The sequence below is a fragment of the Pleurodeles waltl genome, chromosome 2_2, assembly GCF_031143425.1.
Source record: "Pleurodeles waltl isolate 20211129_DDA chromosome 2_2, aPleWal1.hap1.20221129, whole genome shotgun sequence".
Lineage (NCBI taxonomy): Eukaryota > Metazoa > Chordata > Amphibia > Caudata > Salamandridae > Pleurodeles > Pleurodeles waltl.
Window position 1 is genome coordinate 1,099,259,747 of NC_090439.1, and position 14,580 is coordinate 1,099,274,326.

Here is a 14,580-nt window from a genome sequence, read left to right on the forward strand (position 1 = left end):
CGCCTGCAGAGGGAATCCCGAGGCTCCCCCTGACCGCGACTGCCTGACTCTGTAATCCCGACGCCTGGAAAAGACCCTGCACCCCCAGCCCCCAGGACCTGAAGGACCGGAACTCCAGTGCAGGAGTGACCCCCAGGAGGCCCTCTCCCTTGCCCAGGTGGTGGCTACCCCGAGGAGCCCCCCCTTGCCTGCCTGCACCACTGAACAGACCCCTTGGTCTCCCATTGAAAACCCTTACAAACCCGACGCGTGTTTGCACACTGCACCCGACCGCCCCCGCGCTGCTGAGGGTGTACTTTTTGTGTGGACTTGGGTCCCCCCCGGTGCCCTACAAAACCCCCCTGGTCTGCCCTCCGAAGACGCGGGTGCTTACCTGCTGGCAGACTGGAACCGGGGCACCCCCTTCTCTCTATTGAAGCCTATGTGTTTTGGGCACCTCTTTGACCTCTGCACCTGACCGGCCCTGAGCTGCTGGTGTGGTAACTTTGGGGTTGCTCTGAACCCCCAACGGTGGGCTACCTTGGACCCAAACCTGAACCCTGTAGGTGGTTTACTTACCTGCAAAAACTAACAATACTTTACCTCCCCCAGGAACTGTGAAAATTGCACTGTGTCCACTTTTAAAACAGCTATTTGTGTTTTATGTGTAAAGTATATATGCTACTGTAATTATTCAAAGTTCCTAAAGTACTTACCTGCAATACCTTTAAAATGAGATATTACATGTAGAATTTGAACCTGTGGTTCTTAAGATAAACTAAGAAAATATATTTTTTTACACAAAAACCTATTGTCTGGAATTGTCTCTGAGTGTGTGTTCCTCATTTATTGCCTGTGTGTATGTACAACAAATGCTTAACACTACTCCTTTGATAAGCCTACTGCTCAACCACACTACCACAAAATAGAGCATTAGTATTATCTCTTTTTGCCACTATCTTACCTCTAAGGGGAACCCTTGGACTCTGTGCATGCTATTCCTTACTTTGAAATAGCACATACAGAGCCAACTACCTACATTGGTGGATCAGCGGTGGGGTACAAGACTTTGCATTTGCTGGACTACTCAGCCAATACCTGATCACACAACAAATTCCAAAAATTGTCATTAGAAATAGATTTTTGCAATTTGAACTATTTTTCAAATTTTTTAAAAGTCCTGCTAGGGCCTTGTGTTAGTCCCTGTTAGCATTTCTTTTAGAGTTTAAAAGTTTTGTGAAAGTTTGAATTAGATTCTAGAACTAGTTTTAGATTCTTAAAAAGTATTCCAACTTTTAGAAGCATAATGTCTAGTGCAGAGATGAATGTGGAGGAACTCGACCTCACACCTTACCTCCATCTTAAGATGAGGGAGCTATGGTCACTCTGCAAAATAAAGAAAATAGCAATAGGCCCCAGACCTTCCAAACTACAGCTCCAGGAGCTTTTGGCAGAGTTTGAAAAAGCCAACCCCTCTGAGGAGGACAACCCAGAGGAGGAAGATAGTGACTTGGAGGATAATTCCCACCTTCCAGTCCTAACTAGGGAACCTAGGGACCCTCAATCCCTGATTCCAACTGTGTTAGTCAGAGATGCTGCTTCCCTCACAGGAGGGGCCAGCACCTCTGAAATCACTGAGGATAGCCTCAGTGAAGATGACCTCCTGTTAGCCAGGATGGCCAAAAGATTGGCTTTGGAGAGACAGCTCCTAGCCATAGAAAGGGAAAGACAAGAGATGGGCCTAGGTCCCATCAATGGTGGCAGCAACATAAATAGGGTCAGAGAGAATACTGACATCCTAAAAATCCCCAAAGGGATTGTAACAAAATATGAAGATGGTGATGACATCACCAAATGGTTCACAGCTTTTGAGAGGGCTTGTGCAACCAGAAAAGTAAACAGATCTCACTGGGGTGCTCTCCTTTGGGAAATGTTCACTGGAAAGTGTAGGGATAGACTCCTCACACTCTCTGGAAAAGATGCAGAATCTTATGACCTCATGAAGGGAACCCTGATTGAGGGCTTTGGATTCTCCACTGAGGAGTACAGGATTAGGTTCAGGTGGGCTCAAAAATCCTCGAGCCAGACCTGGGTTGATTTTGTAGACTACTCAGTGAAAACACTGGATGGTTGGGTAACTGGAAATGAAGTGCATGACTATGTTGGGCTTTATAATTTGTTTATGAAAGAACACATTTTAAGTAACTACTTCAATGAAAAGTTGCATCAGTATCTGGTAGACCTAGGACCAATTTCTCCCCAAGAATTGGGAAAGAAGGCGGACCATTGGGTCAAGACTAGGGTAACCAAAACTTCCACTGGGGGTGACCAAAAGAAAGGGGTTACAAAGACTCCCCAGGAGAAAGTGGGTGACACTAGAAACAAGGAAAAAGAGTCCTCTGTAGGCCCCCAAAAACCAGAACAGGTGGGTGGGCCCCAAGACACAACCTAAAACAAAGGTGGGTACCAGGGTAAGAACTGGGATGCCACTAAGGCATGGTGCCATAACTGTAGACAGACAGGGCACCACACCAAGGACACTTCTTGTCCCAAAAACAAACCCCCTAGCAAAATCCCAGGGGTAACCAGTGTAGCCATTGGGGATGACTCCTCAGATGAGGAGGTCTTCATAGCCTTCAACTGGAAAAAGGGCCCAGCAGGTGAGTTGGAGATTCCAGAGGGAAGTAGACACTTCCACCACCTACAGGTGAATGGAATCCCAGCCACTGCCCTGAGAGACACTTGTGCCAGTCACACTATTGTGCATGACAGGCTGGTGTTCTCAAACCAGTACATCCCAGGTGAGATGGCCAGAGTAAGAGTTAGCCCAGACAGGGTCACTGATAGGCCTGTGGCTTTTGTGCCTATAGAAGTGGGTGGGACTTTTAGCTGGAGAAGGGTGGTAGTCAGTACAGACCTCCCCCTTGATTGTCTCCTTGGAAATGACTACCCCGAGGCTAGTCAGAGCCCAAGAGAGGAACTGGTCCAGTGCCAGTCCTCTCCCAAGGATTCTGGAGGTGCTGCCCCTGCAGTAACTGCAAGTAGGCCCCAGAAGAAAAAGAAAAGAAAACAGAGTAGGAAGGGTGGACAACCTTTAGCCAAGGTTCCAGCAAGCCAAGGAGATTCTGCTCCAGTAGGGGAGAACTCCAAAAGTGGCACTGGCAAAGTCCAACCTGTCCCACAAGAAGTCCTGGCTAGTCAGGCAACTGTTAAGCCTGAGTGGGTGGCTCCCCAGCTAACAGAAGAAAGAGTAGAAGAAGGGTGTTTACTACAAGATGTGGTAACCCCCCACTCTAATACAGCAGACAGGCACCCTGAACCCAAAAAAGCCTGTAACTTAGCCCCTTCCCTTGTAGGTGAAGAGCTAAAGGTGTGGTTCTGGGCACTGACAGCTGTCAGTGGCCTCTGCTGGGTGTTAGCCTTTATGGCTGCACTATCCTTGGCATGGTGGTCAGACCCCATGCCAAATAGCAAGTTAGGCCCCCTGACCCTGTTGGTTATGGTGGGGTTACTCCAGCTCTGGGTAACCTCTTTGGGTAAGCTAGGGGTGACCCTGAAAAAGATAAGATTAGCAGAGGTGGAAACCTCTAACCCCAAAATAGAGAGAATGGGTGAAGACATTAAAGACACAGACAAGAGGCAATTCAGACTAGGTCCTATCACTGTGGAAGTGGGTCAGTTCTCCAGAGGGAATGACCTGAACAGGAGTATGTAAGGCAGAGTAGGCCCTGCAACAAACCAGCCTATTTCATCTACTCTTCCTCGCCTGACAGACTAGGAAGACTCTCCCAGCTTTGGCTGAGTCTCCTGGCCTGTGGGCTGGGGGGGGCTTGTGTAAAGAAATGGCTCCCTGTTGCAGTTACCCCCCACTTTTTGCCTGATACTGATGCTGACTTGACTGAGAAGTGTGCTGGGATCCTGCTAACCAGGCCCCAGCACCAGTGTTCTTTCACCTAAAATGTACCATTGTTTCCACAATTGGCACAACCCTGGCACCTAGGTAAGTCCCTTGTAACTGGTACCCCTGGTACCAAGGGCCCTGATGCCAGGGAAGGTCTCTAAGGGCTGCAGCATGTCTTATGCCACCCTAGGGACCCCTCACTCAGCACAGACACACTACTTGCCAGCTTGTGTGTGCTGGTGGGGAGAAAATGACTAAGTCGACATGGCACTCCCCTCAGGGTGCCATGCCAACCTCACACTGCCTGTGGCATAGGTAAGTCACCCCTCTAGCAGGCCTTACAGCCCTAAGGCAGGGTGCACTATACCACAGGTGAGGGCATATGTGTATGAGCACTATGCCCCTACAGTGTCTAAGCAAAACCTTAGGCATTGTAAGTGCAGGGTAGCCATAAGAGTATATGAGCTGGGAGTCTGTCAAAAACGAACTCCACAGCTCCATAATGGCTACACTGAAAACTGGGAAGTTTGGTATCAAACTTCTCAGAATAATAAACCCACACTGATGCCAGTGTTGGATTTATTAAAAAATGCACACAGAGGACATCTTAGAGATGCCCCCTGTATTTTACCCAATTGTTCAGTGCAGGACTGACTGGTCTGTGCCAGCCTGCTGCTGAGAGACGAGTTTCTGACCCCGTGCGGTGAGAGCCTTTGTGCTCTCTGAGGACAGAAACAAAGCCTGCTCTGGGTGGAGGTGCTTCACACCTCCCCCCTGCAGGAACTGTAACACCTAGCAGTGAGCTTCAAAGGCTCAAGCTTCGTGTTACAATGCCCCAGGGCACTCCAGCTAGTGGAGATGCCTGCCCCCTGGACCCAGCCCCCACTTTTGGCGGCAAGTCCAGGAGAGATAATGAGAAAAACAAGGAGGAGTCACTGGCCAGTCAGGACAGCCCCTAAGGTGTCCTGAGCTGAGGTGACTCTGACTTTTAGAAATCCTCCATCTTGTAGAAGGAGGATTCCCCCAATAGGGATAGGAATGTGACCCCCTCTCCTTGGGAGGAGGCACAAAGAGGGTGTACCCACCCTCAGGGCTAGTAGCCATTGGCTACTAACCCCCAGACCTAAACACGCCCTTAGATTTAGTATTTAAGGGCTTCCCTGAACCTAAGAATTTAGATTCCTGCAACTTACCTGAAGAAGAGGACTGCTGAGCTGAAAGACCCCTGCTGAAGAAGAAAAGAAGACACCAACTGCTTTGGCCCCAGTCCTACCGGCCTGTCTCCTGCCTTCTAAAGAAACCTGCTCCAGCTACGCTTTCCCCAGGACCAGCGACCTCTGAATCCTCAGAGGACTGCCCTGCTTCAAGAGGAACAAGAAACTCCCGAGGACAGCGGCCCTGTTCCAAAAAGACTGCAACTTTGTTTCTAAGGAGCAGATTTAAAGACCCCTGCAACTCCCCGCAAGAAGCGTGAGACTTGCAATACTGCACCCGGCTACCCTGACTCGACTGGTGGAGAAACAACGCTTCAGGGAGGACCCTCCGGCGACTCCAAGACTGTGAGTAACCAAAGTTGTCCCCCCTGTGCCCCCACAACGACGCCTGCAGAGGGAATCCCGAGGCTCCCCCTGACCGCGACTGCCTGACTCTGTAATCCCGACGCCTGGAAAAGACCCTGCACCCGCAGCCCCCAGGACCTGAAGGACCGGAACTCCAGTGCAGGAGTGACCCCCAGGAGGCCCTCTCCCTTGCCCAGGTGGTGGCTACCCCGAGGAGCCCCCCCTTGCCTGCCTGCACCACTGAACAGACCCCTTGGTCTCCCATTGAAAACCCTTACAAACCCGACGCGTGTTTGCACACTGCACCCGGCCGCCCCCGCACTGCTGTGGGTGTACTTTTTGTGTCGACTTGTGTCCCCCCTGTGCCCTACAAAACCCCCCTGGTCTGCCCTCCGAAGACGCGGGTACTTACCTGCTGGCAGACTGGAACCGGGGCACCCCCTCTTCTCCATTGAAGCCTATGTGTTTTGGGCACCTCTTTGACCTCTGCACCTGACCGGCCCTGAGCTGCTGGTGTGGTAACTTTGGGGTTGCTCTGAACCCCCAACGGTGGGCTACCTTGGACCCAAACCTGAACCCTGAAGGTGGTTTACTTACCTGCAAAAACTAACAATACTTTACCTCCCCCAGGAACTGTGAAAATTGCAGTGTCCACTTTTAAAACAGCTATTTGTGTTTTATGTGTAAAGTATATATGCTACTGTAATTATTCAAAGTTCCTAAAGTACTTACCTGCAATACCTTTCAAATGAGATATTACATGTAGAATTTGAACCTGTGGTTCTTAAAATAAACTAAGAAAAGATATTTTTCTATACAAAAACCTATTGGCTGGAATTGTCTCTGAGTGTGTGTTCCTCATTTATTGCCTGTGTGTATGTACAACAAATGCTTAACACTACTCCTTTGATAAGCCTACTGCTCGACCACACTACCACAAAATAGTGCATTAGTATTATCTCTTTTTGGCACTATCTTACCTCTAAGGGGAACCCTTGGACTCTGTTCATGCTATTCCTTACTTTGAAATAGCACATACAGAGCCAACTTCCTACACCAATGATAAAAAATCCTGCAACTTCAGATGTGCACTGCATTTCACCACGGCAATCTTTTCAGGCATTTGAATAGCATGTAACAGTTCTTTAATCCTTTCACCATTTCTCACTGGTAAACCAGAAAAGGTCATAAAGCCCATCCGTGACCACAACTGGCTAAAATCATGGACTATTCCAAATCCATACTGGCTATTCGTATTGATTGTAACTTTCAGCTGAGCAGAAACATGGCACGCTCTAGTAAGGGATACCAGTTCCACTACTTGGGCAGAATACACTCCTTGAAGCCAAGAAGCCTCCAAAATACCACTAATTGTGCACACGGCATATCATGCTCTCAGAGTCCCTGCATTGTCTCTCAGACAGGAATCATCAACAAAGATAATTTGGTCATTCTCTTCCAATCGGGTATCTCTAATGTCAGGTCTCGGTTTTGTGCACAAGACAGTTACTTCAAGACAATCATGCTCAATGTCTTCCACTTTTTCAATTTCAACATTTTGATTTGGAAGTAAGGTTGCCGGGTTCATCACTGTACATCTTTTCAATGACACATTTGGTGACCCTAGAATACTAGTTTAATATCTGGTCAAAATCGCACCAGTCAAATATTGGGTTTTCATCCTTGTAAGTAGAATCTCAATAGAGTGAGAGACCATTATAGTCATGGGATGTCCCATCGCGATGCCTTCATACTGTGTAAGGCTTTGCCCAACCGCTGCAACTGCGTGCAAACAACCTGGTAAGGCTGATGCTACTTGGGCAAAAGTAGCTGAAAAGTATGCTACTGGGCAGTTTACACCTCCATGGACCTGTTTCAAGACAGACAAAGAACATGCATCACGCTCATGACAAAAGAATGTGAAAGGTTTCGTGTAGTCAGGCATACCCAAAGCTAGAGCCTTGCACAGACTCTCTCTCAATTCACTGAACACTTTCTTTCCAGACTGGTCTAACACTATAGGATCAGTGACTTCCTAATGAGCCAGCTTCTGCAATGGTCTTGAAATTACTGAAAAATGTGGAATACCTGACTCCAACGGAGAGAACACTGCAGGGCCATCAGATGGCAAAACTACAGGCACCTCAGGGGAAGGGAAGGGGGGGCACCTCAGCCAGATGAGTGCACGACGGCAGATCCACGAGGGGCCTCCATGGCCACTGTTCAATCCTGGGGAGTGCAAAGCCACAGTCTCACAAGTCCAGACAGTGGGTGGGCTGCCCATTGCTCAATCCTGGGGAGTGCAAAGCCACAGTCTCACAAGTCCAGACAGTGGGTGGGCTGCCCACTGCTCAATCCTGGGAGTGCAAAGCCACAGTCTCACAAGTGGATAACAGTCTCCACTGGTTCTGGAGGGGGCCTGGTGCCCAGAGTGCCTCGTGCAGCCCTGCCTGACACAGATGCGGGCCAGCCCCTGCCGCTCATGGGCCAGCGGTGCCTGCCATGGAGTGCCCAGTTCAGCGGTGCTTGAGACGGCGGTGCCCAGTTCAGCGGTGCTTGAGATGAAGGGCCCACTTTAGCGGTGCTTGAGACGGCGGTGCCCAGTGCAGCGGTGCTTGAGACGGCGGTGCCCACTTTAGCGGTGCTTGAGACGGCGGTGCCCAGTGCAGCGGTGCTTGAGATGAAGGGCCCAGTGCAGCGGTGCTTGAGATGAAGGGCCCAGTTCAGCGGTGCTTGAGATGAAGGGCCCACTTTAGCGGTGCTTGAGACGGCGGTGCCCAGTGCAGCGGTGCTTGAGATGAAGGGCCCAGTGCAGCGGTGCTTGAGGTGAAGGGCCCAGTTCAGCGGTGCTTGAGATGAAGGGCCCACTTTAGCGGTGCTTGAGACGGCGGTGCCCAGTGCAGCGGTGCTTGAGACGGCAGTGCCCACTTTAGCGGTGCTTGAGACGGCGGTGCCCAGTGCAGCGGTGCTTGAGATGAAGGGCCCAGTGCAGCGGTGCTTGAGATGAAGGGCCCAGTTCAGCGGTGCTTGAGATGAAGGGCCTACTTTAGTGGTGCTTGAGACGGCGGTGCCCAGTGCAGCGGTGCTTGAGATGAAGGGCCCAGTGCAGCGGTGCTTGAGATGAAGGGCCCAGTTCAGCGGTGCTTGAGCTGAAGGGCCCACTTTAGCGGTGCTTGAGACGGCGGTGCCCAGTGCAGCGGTGCTTGAGATGAAGGGCCCAGTTCAGCGGTTACGGCCATGGCGGGGAGGTCATTTGCCACCTGTCCTGTGGCTGGCGGGGCCCTCCGGCCCATCTGTCCTGTGGCTGGCGGGGCCCTCCTGCCCATCTGTCCTGTGGCTGGCGGGACCCTCCTGTGCAGCTGTCCCGGGGCTGTTGGTGGCCTACAGGCCACCTGGGATAGGGCTTGCGGGGCCCTCGTGGCCAGCTGGGCTGATGGCGGTCTTGTCGGGCGTGCTGCCCTTCCCAGCCTTCCCTGATCGCCTGTGGCCCTTCCCCACCTTGGGCGGTGTGCCAGCTGTCTCTACACTCCCTGCCGGAGTCCTGGTAGGGGTTTTAGTCCCTGGTGTTTTCACCCTCTCGCGCCGGCCACTGCCTATCTTGGGATGTTTCTCCGGGGGTGGGCTGCCCGTGCCTTGGCTTCGCACCAAACTGGCTGTCCTGGAGGGTGGGGCACTCCACAGTCCATGGCAGACTGTGATGACAGGGGCCGGTTTTGTCGTGGCTGAGGTGCTGACTGTAGTCCTATGACATGGACGGGGTGGGGGAGTTGGTGGAAAGAGGTTGAGTTTAGACAGGAAAAGCTTTTTAGGAGCAGTGGGACGGGTAGGTGTAGTGGGTATGGGAGTGGAGAAAGAGGTTGTGGTTGTAGGAGTTGTAAGTCTGGTGGCTTTGGGTGCAGGTGCTTGGGCTGGAGGCTGTCGTGAGGTGGATGGCTGTTGGGTGGGTGGCGGCCTGCGTTTGTGTATCTTGGAAGAGGGGGTCACAGACACACTGGGAGAGGACACAGGGGACGAGTAAATGGCAGTGGGGGTGGTGACTGCACGTGTGCGGGTGGTTCTGGTGTGTGTGCTGCTGAGGGACGTAGTGGCTGAAGATGTTGTGCATGCAGGTGTGAGTGGAGACGTGACAGGGAGGGAGGAGGGAGACGAGGAGGAGGGGGACACAGTGGAGGCAGTGGGTGTTGGTATGTCTGTATGCGGATGTTGCTTGTGTGAGTGCCTGTGGGATGTGTGGTGCTTATGTCTGGCTGAGCTTCCCTTGGGTGTTGAGGTGTGTGCAGGCTGGTCTGATGGTGTGTCTGGGATAGGCAGAGGTACAGGTGATAGGGTATGGGTGGAGGAAGTTGGAGGGGGGAGGCTAGAGACAGGGACAATGGCTGCCATCAGTGCCGAGGCCAGAGTCTGGAACGATCGCTGAAGGGCCTCCTGACCAGAATGAATGCCCTCCAGGTATGCATTACTCTGGTGCACCTCCCTTTCTACACCCTGGATGGCATTCAAAATGGTAGACTGCCCAACAGTGAGCGTCCTCAGGAGGTCAATGACCTCCTCACTGAGGGCAGCAGGGGTGACAGGGGCAGGGCCTGAGGTGCCTGGGGCGAAGGAGATGCCCACCTTCCGGGGTGAGCGGGCACGGGCCAAACGCTGAGGGGCTGCTGGGAGGGCGGTGCTGGTGCGGTGGTTGGCGGATGTACCTGTTGTTGCGGGGGGCACAGATGTTGCCACCACCACAAGCGAGCTCCCTTCAGAGGACGAGTCGGTGTAACTGATGTCTGCCCGAGTCCCCGCTGTGGAGCTCGCCTCTCCCTCCATCCCACTGGTGAATTCGGAGTCCGTTGCGTGGCCCTCCATGGCCATGTGGGATGCAGCTCCCTCGTGCTCCGATGCCACTTCTCCTCCGCCTGATGATGCTAATGCACACATGAACAGGAAGACCACAAAAAAGGGGGGGGGGGAGAATAAAGACATGTTGAGTGCATGCATTGGCGACACCGTTGGCGGACAGGACAGACACAGAAGCCCCCTGCACTACGCCGCACACTTGGGGTCGACTACTCAATCCGTGGGACATGGCCTACAAGCCTATGGATGACATCTGCACACATAGATGACACAGGGCCATGAATAGCTGTACTTGGCACCCTACAGAGGTGGGGGCACAGGGCCATGCCTTACGGAGGTGCCTAGCCTCCAGAAATCGCCCTGGCCTAGGGATACCCACAGGCCTCCTCCCCCACCCAGACACCTCCACTGTGTGCAAAGTCAGCAGAATGAGAGTATACTCACCCCCTTGTGTCTGCTGTGATGTCCTCACGCGCCCATCCAAATCGGGGTAGGCCACCGCCAGGATCCGGGACATCAGGGGGGTCAAAGTCCGACTGGCACCCCTCCCACGTTGGGAGGCCATCCCCAGCTGAGCCTCTGCCGTCTTCCTGCTCCAGTGGCGGATGTCCTCCCATCTCTTCCGGCAGTGGGTGCCCCATCTCTGGTGGACCCCCAGGGTCCGGACATCCTTAGCGATGGCACGCCAAAAATCGATCTTTTGGTGGGCGCTGACCTATGTGAAATGTACAGGGGGAGAAGAATAGTCATCACCTTCTGCACCCTCAATGTGAGTGGCCCCCCATCCCTACCCTTGCCATGTGGCACATGCTCTCACCGTCGTGTGATGCATGCCTCAATCGCTTCCCTTCCCCCCATCTTTCATCCACCCCACTCAACACAGGCATAGCCCATAAAGCATGCTCCCAGTGTATTTACCTGTTTGTCTGGAGGACCGTAGAGTAGTGCGTACTGGGGGAGGACCCCATCCACAAGTTTCTCCAACTCCTCCGCAGTGAAGGCAGGGGCCCTTTCCCCAGTCGCATGAGCCATTGTCTCTTCCAGACCCAGGCCACAGCAGCACTTGCAGTCTAGGTCCTCTCCTGTCGAAGGTCAGGTATCGAGTGATTAAGCAGATACAAAATGGCGGTCACGGCCGCGGCGGTGCGTACCGCGACCGCCGCCGCACATCCTCATTGGCTCCTGAGACCCATAGGGTTCAATGTTAACCAATAATGCTTTGCGCTGCGGTCTTCGACCGCCTACCGCCACGGTGTACAACGCCAGCGCATTTACCTCACATCCCATTGTCGCACTTTACAGGTCAGGCAGCCGCCATTTCAGGGGCCCACATGGCTTAATTTTTACTGTGTCACACATACCTAGGCCTTGCATCAACACTCATACAAACCATTCAATGGATTGAGAATCGTGTTATGTGCAAGCTGTGGTTACGTACCTGTGGGTTGATTGACTCTGTGCTTGCTGTTGTCCTCCATAGGCACCGTCCGCTGGGACATGCGAGGAGATGGAGGCATCCTCCGGTGTACAGACCGCTGGTAGACCTGTCGACAATGGAGGAAAGACATGTCATACTGACATACAGGCTTGACCGTGCCACTATTCATGAACTGTGTGCCCAGCTGGAGCCAGACCTGATGTCAGCAATCCGCCAACCCACAGGGATCACCCCTCAAGTGCAGGTGCTGTCAGTGCTCCATTTCCTAGCAAGTGGGTCATTTCAAACAACAGTGGCCATATCATCAGGGATGTCCCAGCCTATGTTTTCCAAGGTGTTGTCCAGAGTGTTGTCTGCCCTGCTGAAACACATGCGGAGCTACATCGTTTTCCCTGAGGTGGGGGATTTGCCTACAGTGAAGGGTGATTTCTATGCCCTTGGACATATCCCCAACATCATAGGTGCCATTGATGGGACCCATGTGGCTTTGGTCCCCCCCCACAGGAGTGAACAGGTGTACAGAAACCGGAAGAGTTATCATTCCATGAATGTGCAGATGGTGTGTTTGGCAGACCAGTACATCTCCCATGTTAATGCCAAGTTCCCTGGCTCTGTGCATGACGCGTACATCATGCGGAATAGCAGCATCCCTTACGTGATGGCTACTGACCCCAGTGAGGAATCCCAGGACAAGGGCAGAGGAACGGTACAATGAGGCCCATGGGCGAACTAGGAGGGTGATCGAGCGGACCTTCGGCCTCCTGAAGGCCAGGTTCAGGTGCCTCCATATGACAGGTGGATCCCTATTCTACTCACCAAAGAAGGTGTGCCAGATCATCGTGGCCTGCTGTATGCTTCACAACCTGGCTTTGCGACGACAGGTGCCTTTTCTGCAGGAGGATGGTCCAGATGGTGGTGTCCTAACAGCTGTGGAGCCTGTGGAGAGTGAAGACGAGGAAGGCGAAGAAGACGACATAGACAACAGGAACACAGTAATACAGCAGTATTTCCAATGACACACAGGTAAGAATACACACCGGCATATTACATCTACTTAAACACTACTACCTCTCTACTGTCTGTCCTTTTCACCCAGTGTATGGTAACTGAGTTGTGACTTTCCCTTCCGATTTCAGAGATGTGGGCCCCACTGTGTGACATCTGCTTTGTTTCCCCATGGACTACAGCTGTGTGACATTGGTATGTTGGCATCACAATGTAATAAGCATTTTGGCACGATAATGTCTAATACATTTGTTCAAAATCACAGCCAGACTCCTGATTGTTTTGTGCAATAACTGTGTTTATTACAGTGCTCTATATTGGTGGGTGGTTGCAAATCGGTGAGGGGTGATGGTGGAGGACTGTCCATGGCAGAGTCCAGACTATTAGTATCACAGGTGCATTGTCCAAATGCCGGTGGAAAGTGGAGCAGGGGCAGTTTCAGGATGGACATGGTGACAATGTGGGACAGTGGGATGACAATCAGGGAGGTATCCTTTGCTGGTGGGGGTCTTGGCATCTTACTCTGTCTTCTTCCTGGATCTCAGGGACCGCTTGCGGGGTGGTTCTCCTTCTGCAGGGGGTGGGGTGCTGGTGGCCTGTTGGTCCTGTGGCGGGGCCTCCTGTCCACTAGCGCCGGAAGAGGTGGTAGGCAGTTCTTGGTCCATGCTAGTGTCAGGGACCCTTTGTGGTGCCACAGTGTCCCGCAATGTGGTAACTACCAGATTCAGAGCCCCTACAATGGTGCCCAGGGTGGAACTTATGGTTCGTAGTTCCTCCCTGAACCCCAAATACTGTTCCTCCTGCAGGAGCTGGATCTCCTGAAACCTGGCCAGTACCGTCGCCATCGTCTCCTGGGAATGATGGTAGGCTCCCATGATGGAAGAGAGGGCCTCGTGGAGAGTGGGTTCCCTTGGCCTGTCCCCCCCCTGTCGCACAGCAGCCCTCCCTGTTCCCCTGTTTCCCTGGGCCTCCGTCCCCTGGACCGTGTGCCCACTGCCACTGCCCCCAGGTCCCTGTTGTTGTTGGGGTGGTGGGTTATCCTGGGTTCCCTGTAGTGGTGGACACACAGCTGATTGACGTATCCTGGGGACAGAGGTATGGGCCCGCTGGGTGGGTGCTGTGCTGGTGTTCCCAGAGGGGGGAAGGTCTGTTGTGGCCTGTGGCTGTCTGAGGGGAACCGACTGTCCCGAGGTCCCCGATGGTCCGGGCTGGTCATCTAGATCCAGGTCGACAGAGGTGCTGTCATCACTGTGGGCCTCTTCTGGGGGTGGAGTGGACATTTGTGGACCCTCCTGCGCGGTGACGTGGCGTTCGGGTCCTGCAGGGGTATAAAACCATGAATATTGCATCTGTGTGTGCCATGGTGTGCAATGGGTGGGTGCCCGTGTACCCCAGTGCTTGCATTCCTGTGTGGGGGCTTTTGTGATGGTGGTTTGGGGGGGGATGGGTATGTGCAGTGGGCATGCTTTGGTGATGGGTGTCCATGCTTTGTGGTCGCATGCAGGGCTTGGTGTTGGGATGGGTGGGTTGTGATGGTGAGACATTTGCAAGGAGTAGGAGTGATGGGGGTGAGGATGAGGGTGGGGGTATGAGTTGGCATGCTGGTGGGGTGGGGGGGATGAAGTAGTGAAGATGAGACTTACCAGAGTCCATTCCTCCAGATACTCCTGCGAGGCCCTCAGGATGCAGGATCGCCAAGACCTGCTCCTTCCATGTTGTAAATTCTGGGGGAGGAGGTGGGGGTCCGCCACCAGTCCGCTGAACCGCGATGTTGTGCCTGGATACCGTTGAATGCACCTTCCCCCGTAGGCCGTTCCACCGCTTCCTGATGTCATCCCTATTTCTTGGGTGCTGTC